The 12,914-nt window shown below is 39.4% G+C and overlaps 1 long non-coding RNA gene and 1 other non-coding gene across 2 annotated transcripts in view; both read right to left on the bottom strand.

Annotated features, from left to right (window-relative positions):
• LOC107179654 overlaps positions 1 to 12,914 on the bottom strand; it is a 63,624-nt gene that overhangs the window by 25,735 nt on the left and 24,975 nt on the right. The gene's annotated exons all lie outside the window — the stretch shown is intronic.
• On the bottom strand, positions 4,146 to 4,337 carry LOC122235176. The gene has a single exon (XR_006213310.1). It is a non-coding gene; the product is annotated as a U2 spliceosomal RNA (small nuclear RNA).

Below are 12,914 nucleotides of genomic sequence, written 5' to 3'. Positions count from 1 at the left end.
CCCATTGGAAGGATCTTGTAAAATGTAAAAAGACTTTGCTCCCTAGGACAAAATCTTCATAGGAGAAATGCATGAGTCATTGGGTAGCAAAAGATTTTATAAACAGAAGAGCAATAGCGAAGCTTGACGAAGAATGATGTGCTATTCTCCTATATAGGGATACGATGGCTCTTGTATACTCAAGTACCCACAACAAATATCAGGAAATTACTCCCAAAAGGAAAATCAGGATATTTTACCAGATGGAGAAATGGATGCTGGACATGGAAAAACAACAGCCTTGTGCCTAGATCCCTGGCCTCTGAGCTCTGCCCGTCTGCCTGGATCTATTCATCTACTCTGTGCTGGTTACTGAAAATTGGGATTGATATTCTGGTGTCCCTCAAACGTTATATCAAAGAAGTAACAATGACTCGACTATTTCTATTCGTGGAACCCTTTGAAAACTCGAATTTTGGGCGGTAAAGGTATTAAGAGTTCAAAATGACACTAAATAAGTTAGCGATAATGACAACGTGGTCACTACTTCAGTTTAACAATGTCTCACAGTGTCTATAAAACAATCCTCTAATTACACGGTCACTGGCAATTAGGAGTCTAACCACATGGTCTTTTCTACTCTTGGAGTAGCATGTTGCGTGTTTCAGTAAACATTCAATCTGTGGCTCTCCTCTTTTGCCTCCTGCTAGCAGGGCTGAACCCCTGCTCTATACTATGCCCTGCTCAGCTCAAAATTCCATCTGAAAGATTTATTGTAATACCAAATATACTCACCAGTATATGATTATATTCTACACCTTGACCCTAATGACAGCAAAACCACATAAACCATCTCTAATCTATAGCCCAATATACCATTTGCCTAACTCTACCTACTTCAGGATGTCAATATGTGTGATACGTAATATGAGAGAAAAGGAATTTTATCAAATACGTTTGGGAAATACTGGATTGAACAAATTAAAACTAATTTCTATTCTGCAGAGCCTTTCATATGCCAATGTGCATACAAACCTCCAAGATGTAATTATCAGTGTTTACCAAAGTTATTTGACCATGAAACCCTTTGACTTAGAAGAGTATCTTAGAGCCAGTATACCATGGAATATACTTCGGCCTTCTCACTCTTCCCAGTCCCTATGCTACCATGATGCTCAGGACCCTGGCCAAATCTCTCTCTCTCTCTCCCTTCCTCTTTCCTACCTCCTTCCCCACCTTGGTGATATTGCCTATGCTCTAACCATAATGAGTTTGCCATTCCCTAAAACATCTACGTACATTAAAAAAAAACCACACACACACAAAACCTCCACTTGGAATATGCTATACTTAAATTTCTACATTGGGAACCTTACTAGCTCTCCTAGGAAAATAAATTAATCATTGCTTCCTCTGTACTCCTTCTGCAATTAAAGTGTACATTACTATAATTATATTTTGTTGTAATTATTTGTCTTTTTCTCCACTGTATTTAGAGCTACCCATAGGCAGATAATATATTATCTATATATGTATTCCCAATGCCTAGCACAGTGCTGACTATAGCAGAAGAAAACATTCTGAATTTAACTCACTTGAGACAATGACGCACATATCCATCTGCAGAAAAAAATAATCTAGAGGATAATACTATTAGGGATGCTTGATATGGGTGTGTTCAATATAATATAATGGTTGGTTTATTGACTCATTAATTCACTTGAAGATTATTATTCAGTGAACCTATATTTTGTGCAGGGCACTCCAAAAGTGTAATCAAGCATAATTACAATCTCAAAGCTTTGGGAAAGTCAGAAAAGTAGATATCATCCTTGACCCCTGGTTGCTTATATCAATCCATCATCAAGGACCATCAATCTTAACTACTTCACAACTGTGACACTTCTCCATCACCACTGCTACCTCTCTTGTCCAAGGAACTAGTTTCTCTCACCTGGACCACTCTAACCCCACTCAGTCCCTATTCCACACAGCAGCAGAAAGATCTTTCCAAAATGCCAATCTGTGTTTGTCACCCCACTATTCAAAACCTTTCAATGGCTCCCCATTGCTCTTAGAATAAAGACCAAAATCATTCAACTATCTTCAAGGTCTTGAATGGTCCGTCCCCTGCAAATAGCTGGTTTCATCTTGCAGCATTGGCCCCTTGCTACCCATATCCTAGCCAAACTGACTTTCTTCATATCCATAAAATCTGTGTTTGCTCTACCTGGAATGACCTTCCTTCTCACTACATTTTTACATAATTCCTTATCTTTTAGAATTAAACCCCAGCATTTCTTTCTTAGGGAAGCCTCCCAACCCCTTCCTCCAGTCTAGGTCAGCTTCTTTGTTAATTTGCCCTCAAAAGAACCGTGTTTCTTTCTCTTATAGCAGATATAATTTATATTTTATATACATCAGTTTATAATTATACATTTATATGATTTCATAATTAATATCTGTTCCACTTAACTGCAAGCTTCATGAAAGTAGGGGTTTTTGGGGGGGGTGTTTGTCATCATATACTCAGCATTTAGTACAAATAGTGTCTACAATGATATAAATAATACAAATAAATAAGTAATATAAATAAATAAATGGGCACTATAAGAAAAGTTCATTAAAATGCTAGCTGAGATCAGAAGAGGAAGAGGTTACATTTAGCTGAAGGAATCAGGCAAGACTCTATGACAATGGGAGTCAACTTGGCTACACTCTGGAGTCACCTGGGGAATATTAAAACATACTGATGCAGGTGCTCAAGAAATTAAGCATAGAACTACCACCTAATTCACCAATTCCACTTCTGGACATATACACACACAAAAATTGAAAGCAGGGACTTGAACAAATATTTGTACACCAGTGTCTGTGGCAGGATATTCACAATAGCCAACAAAACGTAGAAACAACTCAACTGTACATTAACAGATGAATAAACAAATGTGCCACATACAGGAAGGAAATTCTGACATGTTACAACATGGATGTAACTGGAAGATGTTATATTAGGTGAAACAAGGCAGCCACAAATGGACAAATATTTTATGATTCTAATTATATGGGGCACCTAGAACAGGCAATTCCTAGAGACAGAAAGTAGAATGGTGGTTACCAGGGTTTGAAGAAGAGCAGAGAGAGGAGATATGACATCTAAAAGTAGTCACATGGGGCGCCTGGGTGGCTCAGTCGGTTGAGCATCGGACTTCGGCTCACGGCTCGTGAGTTCCAGCCCCACGTCAGGCTCTGTCCTGACAGCTCAGAGCCTGGAGCCTGCTTCGGATTCTGTGTCCCCTCTCTCTCTGTCCCTAACCCACTCGCATTCTGTCTCTGTTTCTCTCAAAAATAAATAAACATTAAAAAAACAATTTTTAAATAAATAAATAAATAAAAGTAGTCACATAAGCCGGAGAACCGGGGACATGAGGAAAAGTGCACACATGCACACGCAGCCAGGGAAGATGTATCAGCAACTAACATAAGCATAACATGTAGTTCAAGAAAACAGAATTGAGAGTTTCTTCATATTTATGGTCAATTGATTTTTGGCAAGGATACCAAGACAATGCAATGAGCAAAGAATAGTCCTTTCAACAAATGGTGGTGAAACAATTGGACCTCAACATACAAAAGAATGAAATTGGACCCCTGCCTGACCCCGTATAAAAAATTAAACTCAGGGCGCCTGGGTGGCTCAGTCGGTTAAGCGGCCGACTTCAGCTCAGGTCACGATCTCGCGGTCCGTGAGTTCGAGCCCCGCGTCGGGCTCTGGGCTGATGGCTCAGAGCCTGGAGCCTGCTTCCGATTCTGTGTCTCCCTCTCTCTCTGCCCCTCCCCCGTTCATGCTCTGTCTCTCTCTGTCTCAAAAATAAATAAAACGTTAAAAAAAAATTTTTTAAATAAATAAATAAATAAATAAATAAATAAATAATTAAACTCAACACTCTTAGAATAAACCACAGGCATAAATCCTTATGACTATGGAATAGATGGTTTTTTAAAAATAACACAAAAGCAATAGCAGTAAAATAAAAAATAGACAAATTGGACTTTATCAAAATTAAAAACTTTTATGCTTCAAAGGACACCATTAAGAAAGTAAAAAGACAACCCCAAAATTGGAGAAATTATTCTTTTTTTTTTTTTTTTTTTTTTTAAAGGAAGGGAGGTGCACCGTTCCCGGAAGTACTGCAATACCGGGTCGATGCGCAGAGTGGATGGGAGCAAGCCCCTATTCCATCTCCTGGCTCCAAAAATCCATTTAATATATTGTCCTCGGATAGAGGACGTATCAGATATTAAACTGATAAGAACAGATACTTCACTTGATCTTAGCCAAAAGGCCTAGAAGCGATGGAGAAATTATTCTTAAATCATGTAACTAACAAGAGACTTATATCTAGAATATATATAAAATTCGTATTACTGAATAATAAGGAAATAACCCAATGTTTTAAATGAGCAAAAATCTGAATACGTATTTGGGCAAAGAAGATATATGAATGGCCAAAAAGCACATGAAAAGGTGCTCAACATGGTCAGCCATCAGAGACATGCAAATTAAAATTAAAAACCTACTACTTCACGCACACCAGGATGTCTCTAATTTAAAAAGTAGATAATAGGAGACTACTGGGAAAGATGGCAGAGTAGGAGCCCAGGCTCATCTCGTCCCACAGACACACCTAAATAGCCCCAAAAAATGACCTGAAAATTGGCACAACAGACTCTTCACAGCTAAATGTAGAGAAGAGGCCACATCGAAGAGGATAGGACGGGTGGAGACATTGTTGGGATACAAACTGACCCATAGGACTGTCTACAGGAGGGTAGGACATTATGTGCACAGAGAGGGGAGAGGAGCAGATCCCATACCAGGCATCCCAGGCACAGCAGGCCTGCACCGAGAAGGTCCCCATAACATTTGGCTTTGAAAACTGGAGGGGCCTAACTTTATGAGTTCTTAAAATCAGTAGGACTTCATACCTGGAACTTCAAAAATCAGCAGGCTTCACTCTGGAAAAGCTGGAGGGTGATAGGAAACTGAGTCCCCACCCTTAAACACACAGCATAACAAACAGCCCCTCTGAGATACCAGATACAACACAGAAGCAGGAGTTTGAAAAACACCTGGAGGATGTGGGAGGAAGATTTGTTTACTAATCTCAGAGCATGTGCTAGAGGGTCAAGGATCTTTGGGAGACTCTTGCAGGAACAAAGTTGCTGGCAGGGACCATTTCCCTCTCCTGCCCCCAGCCTAGATACGTGGACACCTGCAAAAACGAGCACAGCACAGACACTATCCACCCATCTTGCTAACAGCATGCCCTGGCCTGCATTCCCCTGTGGACATGCACTCCAACATGCCCTCAGCAGGAGTCCATCCAAAATGGTGCCACAAACCTGGCAGTGTGCAAGCAGCCCTGACGGGGGCCAGCATCACTCCAAGGCGACTTCTGCCACAAGATGGGAAGGCAACCACACACATCAGTCACCAAGACTGCAGCCCTAGACGTGGGCTAGGGGCAAACATGGAATGCGACCGTAGGTCTTGCCTAACAACAAAAGCTCCTCAGGGGACAACACAGGGAAAAGTGCCCTGCATTTTGGTGCTCGTGGCTCTGGCACGTACCTGGTCTGACACAACTCAAGCCCAAGGCTGGCCCCAGACTGGCCCACTAAAAACACACACAGTTGCAGACTACAGGACTGAAGGAAAAAGCAGCTCAGCCACGACAGCAGGATGCAGGCAACACACATAGGAGACACCCCTGAAGTGCAAAGTTCTGGTGAACAGGGGACGTGGCACTGCAGGGCACTACAGGACCTCTTCTTCATAAGACCCAGAGACATAGCTGACTTTCCTAACACAGAAACAGACACAGAAATTTAGACAAAAATGAGGAGGCAGAAGAATACATCTCAAATGACAGAACAGCACAAAATCACAGCAAGAGAGCTAAATGGAACAGAGATAAGTAATACGCCTGATAAAGAATTTAAAGTAATGGTCAAAAAGATACTCACTGGATGTGAGAAAAGAGTGGAGGACCTCGGTAAGAGCCTCAATAAACAGGAAGCATGAAAAATAGCCAGAGATGACACACTCAATGACTAAAATTAAAAATACACTGGGGCGGCCTGGGTGACTCAGTCGGTTGAGCGGCTGACTTCGGCTCAGGTCATGATTTCGCAGTCTGTGAGTTTGAGCCCCGCGTCAGGCTCTGTGCTGACAGCTTGGAGCCTGGAGCCTGTTTCAGATTGTGTCTCCCTCTCTCTGACCCTCCCCCATTCATGCTCTGTCTCTCTCTGTCTCAAAAATAAATAAACGTTACAAAAAATTAAAAAATAATAATAATAAAAATACACTAAAGGGAATAAACAGTAGACCAGAGGAAGCAGAAGAATGGATCAGTGACTTGGACGACACAGTAAGGCGAATCAGCCTAAAAGCAATCAAGCTAAAAAAGAGAGGAAAACAATAATAAAAAATGAAAATAAATTAAGGAAACTCAATGATACCACCCAGTGTAATAACATTCACATTATAGGGATCCCAGGAGGAGAAAAGAGAGAAACAAGGGCAGAAAATTTATTTGAAGAATAATAGCTGAAAACTTCCTGAATCTGGGGAAATAAAGAGTAATCCAGATCCAGGAGACATGGAGAGGCCCCACCAAAATCAAGCCAAGGAGGCCCACACCAAAACACATAGTGATTATAATGGCAAAAAGTAGTGATAAAGAGGGAATTTTAAAAGCAGCAAGAGGAAACAATTATGTACAAGGGAAACCCCATAAGGCTATCATCAGATTTTGTAGCAGAAACTTTGCAGACCAGAAGAAAGGGGCATGATGTATTCTGAGTACTAGGGGAAAAAGAACGCCTGCAGACAAGACTATCGTATCCAGCAAGACTATCGTTAAAGGAATTCATGACCACTAAACCAGCCCTACCAAAAATGTTAAAGGGAACCTTTTGAGTGGAAAGGAAAGACCACGAACAGGATTAAGAAAAGTAGAAGGCACAGGAAAGAAGTTAAGATGGTGGAGGAGTAGCGGGACCCTAAGCTTACATCGTCCCTTGAACGATGAAGGCAGGGTGAAGGCACGGATCTGGTAGAAGTTGGGGATACAAGAGAGGTGACTGTTTGCTCTTCTGTGAGGTCTTTCTGAAGAGTGGTAGGAGGGAACTCCCAACCCTAGGGTTGAGAAAGCAGGGCAATGCCATTTTCCTCCCCACCAATCAGCACTAACCAACTTCAGTGAGCGAAACAGCACGATCCAGTGGAAGCCAGAGCAGCTTACATCAAGCCCCACCTCCCTGCATGCTGCAGGCATATCTCTGTAAGGGCAACATTGTCTGAGGAGCAAGCCCTACCCCCAGAAAGCCAGCACAAACCTCTTGCATGCACCAAGTCTACTGATCATAGAGTGCTTCAAAACTTCAGATCTAGGGGAAATAGGATCTAGATTACTTTTTTTTTTTTTTTTTTTTTGACCTCTTCTTATTATAGCCATTACACTCTGGAGCAGGAACACAACAGGCTTTTCTAAAAATCAAACATAAAATATAGTGACCCAGACAAAATGAAAAGACAGAGGAATTCACCACAAAAGAAAGAACAGGAAGAAGTCACAGCCAGGGATTTAATCAATACAGATACAAGTAAGATGTCTGAACCAGAATTTAAAACAAGAATCAGGGGCTCCTGGGTGGCTCAGTCAGTTAAGCATCTGACTTCAGCTCAGGTCATGATCTCGCAGTTCATGGGTTTGAGCCCTGCATCAGGCTCTGGGCTGCTGGCTTAGAGCCTGGAGCCTGCTTCAGATTCTATGTCTCCCTCTCTCTCTGCCCCTCCCCCACTCATGCTCACTTGCCCTCTCTCTCTCTCTCTCAAAAATGAATAAACATTAAAAAAAAATTTTTTTACAGACAGGGGGACAAAACAGAAGAGACTCATAAATATGGAGAATAAACTGAGGGTTGCTGGAGGGGTTGTGTGTGGGGGGAATGGGCTAAATGGGTAAGGGGCATTAAGGAATCTACTCCTGAAATTTTTGTTGCACTATATGCTAATTTGGATGTAAATTTTAAAAAATAAAATAAATAAATAAATAAATAAATAAATAAATACTTTTTTTTTAAACAATAATCATACAGATACTAGCTGGGCTTGAGAAAAGCATAGAAGACAAAAGATATTCCCTTACTATATATATAAAAGAAATATAAACTAGTCAGGCCAAAATAAAAAATGCTATAACTGTGATGCAAAACCAAATGGATACACTGATAATAAGGATGCATGAATCAGAAAAACAAATCAGTGATATAGAAGATAAAATTATGGAAAATAATGAAGCTGAAAAAAAGAGGGAAAGGAAGGTACTGGATCATGAATGCAGACTTAAGGAACTCCGTTAACTCCTCAAAGTATAATAATATTTGTATCACAGCAGTTCCAGAAGGAGAGAAAGAAAAAGGAGAAGGTTTATTTGAGCAAATTATAGCTGAAAACTTCCATGATCTGGGGAAGGAAACAGATATCAAAATTCAGGAAGCACAGAGAACTCCCATCAGATTCAACAAAAGCTGGGCATCGCCAAGACATATTGCAGTCAAATTCACAAAATACAAACACAAGGAAAGAATCCTGAAAGCAGCAAGAGAAAAAAAAGTCCTTAACATACAAAGAAGGACAGATCATGTTCACACCAGATCTGTCCATAGAAACTTGGCAGGCCAGAGGGGAGTGTCATGATGTATTCAACAGGCTGAATGGGAAGAACATGCAACCAAGAACACTTTATCCAGCAAGGCTGTCATTCAGAATAGAAGGAGAAATAAAGAGTTTCCCAGACAAAAAAATACTAAATGGGTTTGTGACCACTAAACCAGTCCTGCAAGAAATATTAAAGTGTACTCCTTGAGTGGGGGGAAAAAAGGCCAAAAGCAACAAAGAATAGAAAGGAACAGAGAACATCACCAGAAACACCAACTTTACAGGTAACACAATGGCACTAAATTCATATCTTTCAATAATCATTCTGAATGTAAATGGGCTAAATGCTCCAATTAAAAGACATAGGGTATCAGAATGGATTTAAAAAAAAAAAAAGACACATCTATATGCTGCCTACAAGAGATTCATGTTAGACCTAAAGACATCAGCAGATTGAAAGTGAGGGGATGGAGAACCATCTATTATGCTAATAGATGTCAAAGGAAAGCTGGAGTAGCCATACTTACATCAGAAAAACTAGATTTTGAACCAAAGACTGTAACAAGAGATGAAGAAGGCATTATATCATAATTAAGGGGTTTATCCATCAAGAAGATATAACAATTGTAAATATTTATGCTCCCAACTTGAAGGAGCCCACATATATTAATCAATGAATAACAAACATAAAAAAACTCATTGATAATAATACAATAATAGTAAGGGGCTTTAACACCCCACTTAGAGCAATGGACAGATCATCTAAGCAGAAAATCAACAAGGAAACAATGGCTTCAAATGACACACTGAACCAGATGGACTTAATAGATATATTCAGAACATGTCATCCTAAAGCAGCAAAATACACATTCTTTTTGAGTGCACATGGAACATTCTACAGAAAAGATCACATACTGGGTCACAAATCAGCCCTCAACAAGTACAAAAAGACTGAGGTCATAACACGCATATTTTCAGACCACAATGTTATGAAACTTGAAGTCAACAACAGGAAGAAATTTGGAAAGAGCACAAATACATGGAGATTAAAGAACATGCTACTAAAGAAGAAGGGGTTAACCAAGAAATTAAAGAAGAAATAAAATAATACATGGAAGCAAAGGAAAATGAGAACACAACAGTCCAAAACTTTTGGGACACAGCAAAGGCAGTCCTAAGAAGGAAGTATACTCAATACAGGCCTACTTCAAGAAGGAAGAAAAGTCTCAAATACACAACTTAACGTTACATCTTAAGGAACTGGAAAAGGAACAGCAAATAAAGCCTAAAGCCAGCAGAATAAGGGAAATAATAAAGATTAGAGAAGAAATAAATGATATAGAAACAAACAAACAAAGAACAATAGTAGAACAGATCAATAAAACTACAAGCTGGTTCTTTGAGAGAATTAATAAAATTGATAAACCTCTAGCCAGACTTATCAAAAAGAAAAGAAAAAGAACCCCAATAAATAAAATCACGAATGAAAGAGGAGATGTCACAATCAACACCACAGAAATACAAGCAATTTTAAGATAATAGTATGAAAAATTATAGGCCAACAAACTTGGAAATCTGAAAGAAATGGACAGATTCCTAGAAACATACAAATGACCAAAACTGAAATAGGAAGATATATGTAATTTGAACAAACCCATAACCAGCAAAGAAATTGAATTGTAATAAAAAAAAAAATCTCTCAATAAACCAAAGTCCAGGGCCAGATGGCTTTCCAGAGGAATTCTACCAGACATTTAAAGAAGAATTACTACCTATTCTTCTCAAACTGCTCCAAAAAATAGAAATGGAAGAAAAACTTCCAAACTCATTCTTTGAGGCCAGCATTACATTGATTCCAAAACCAGGCAAAGACCCCAGTAAAAATGAGAATTACAGGCCAATATTCCTGACAAACTTGGATGCAAAAATTCTCAACAAGATAGTAGCAACTCAGGGGCGCCTGGGTGGCTCAGTCGGTTAAGCGTCCAAATTTGGTTTGGGTCATGATCTCATGGCTCATAAGTTCGAGCCTGGTGTCGGCTTGAACAGAGCTTGAACAGCTCAGAGCCTGGAGCCCACTTTGAATTCTGTGTCTCTCTCTCTCTCTGCCCCTCCCCCACTCATTCACTTTCTATTCTCTTTCTCTCTCTCTCTCTCTCCCTCTCTTTCCCTCTCTCTCTCTCTCTTTCAGAAATAAGTATTTAAAATTTTTTGAAAAAAGATAGTAGCAAATCAAATTGAATAGTACATTGAAAGAATTACTCAGCACAATCAAGAGGGACTTATTCCTGGTCTACAGAAGTGGTTCGATATTCACAAATCTATCAACGTGATACACCAGATTAATAAAAGAAAGGCTAAGAAACATATGATCCTCTCAACATACACAGAAAAGGCATTTGACAAAATACAGCATCCATTCTTGATAAAAACCCTCAACAAAGTAGATATAGATGGAGCATAGTTCAACATCATAAAAGCTATATATGAAAGACCCACAGCTAATATCACCCTCAATGGGGAAAAACTGGGAGCTTTTCCCCTCTAATGGTCAGGAACAAGACAGGGATATCCACTCTCACCATTACTATTTAACAGTACTGGAAATCTTAGCCTCAGCAATCAGACAACAACAACAACAACAAAAAGGCATCCAAATCAGCAAGGAAGAAGTCAAACATTCACTATTCGCAGACGACATGACACTCTATGTAGAAAACTAGAAAGACTCCACCAAAAAATTACTAGAATTAGTAATTCAGCAAAGTCAGCAAATTCAGCAAAGTCACAGGGTATAGAATCAATGTACAGAAATCTGTTGCATTTCAATACACCAATATGAAGCACTAGCAAGAGAAATCAAGGAATTGATCCCATTTATAATTGCACCAAAAACCATAAGAAACCTAGGAGTAAACCTAACCAAAGAAGTAAAAGATCTGTATTCTGAAAACTACAGAATACTTATGAAAGTAATTGAAGACGGCACAAAGAAATGGCAAAAAAAATGCCATGCTTGTCAATTGGAAGAACAAACATTGTTAAAATGTCTATACTATCCAAAGCAATCTACACTACACATTTAATGGAATCCCTATCCAAATACCGCCAGCATTTTTCACAGAGCTAGAAAAGAGAATCCTAAAATTTGTATGCAACCGCAACAGAGCCTGAATAGCCAAAGCAAATCCCGAGAAAGAAAAGCAAAGTTAGAGGCTTCACGATACAAGACTTCAAGTAATATTACAAAGCCACAGTCATTAAGACATTATGGTACTGGCACAAAAACAGACACATGGATCAATGTCACAGAATAGAAAACCCAGAAATGGACCCACAACTATATGGTCAACTAATCTTTGATGAAGCAGGAAAGAATATCCAATGGAAAAAAGACAGTCTCTTAAATAAATGGCATTGAGAAAACTGGACAGCCACATGCAAAAGAGCTAAACTGGACCACTTTCTTACACCATACACAAAAATAAATTCAAAATGCAGGGCACCTGGGTGGCTCAGTTGGTTAAGCATCCAACTTCGGCTCAGGTCATGATCTCGTGGTTCATGGGTTTCAGCCCCGAATCGGTCCCTATGCTGACAACTCAGAACCTGGAGCCTGCTTCAGATTCTGTGTCTCCCTCTCTCTTTCTGCCCCTACCCACATCGTGCTCTGTCTCTCTCTCAAAAATAAACAAACATTAAAAAAATTTTTTTAATTAAAAATAAAAAATAAATAAATTCATAATGGATGAAATACTTAACACATGAGACACGAAACCACCAAAATCCTAGAGGAGAACACAGGCAGCAACCTCTTGGACTTTGGCTGTAGCAACTTCTTACTAGAAATACCTCCAGAGGCAAGGGAAACAAAAGCAAACATGAACTATTGAGACCTCATCAAGATGAAAAGCTTCTACACAACAAAAGAAACAATCAACAAAACTAAAAACCAGCCTAAGGAATGGGAAAAGACATTTCCAAATGACATATCTGATAAAGGGTTAGTATCCAAAATCTATAAAGAACTTATCCAACTCAACACCAAAACAAACAAACAAACAAACAAACAAAAAAAAAACACAACAAATAATCCAGTGAAGAAATGGGCAGAAGACGTGAATAGACATTTTTCCAAAGAAGACATCCAGACAGCTAACAGACACATGAAAAGATGCTCAACCTCACTCAGCATCAGGGAAATACA

The sequence above is a fragment of the Panthera tigris genome, chromosome F2 (assembly GCF_018350195.1).
Source record: "Panthera tigris isolate Pti1 chromosome F2, P.tigris_Pti1_mat1.1, whole genome shotgun sequence".
NCBI classification, from domain to species: domain Eukaryota; kingdom Metazoa; phylum Chordata; class Mammalia; order Carnivora; family Felidae; genus Panthera; species Panthera tigris.
This window is presented reverse-complemented; position numbering and strand designations above follow the sequence as displayed.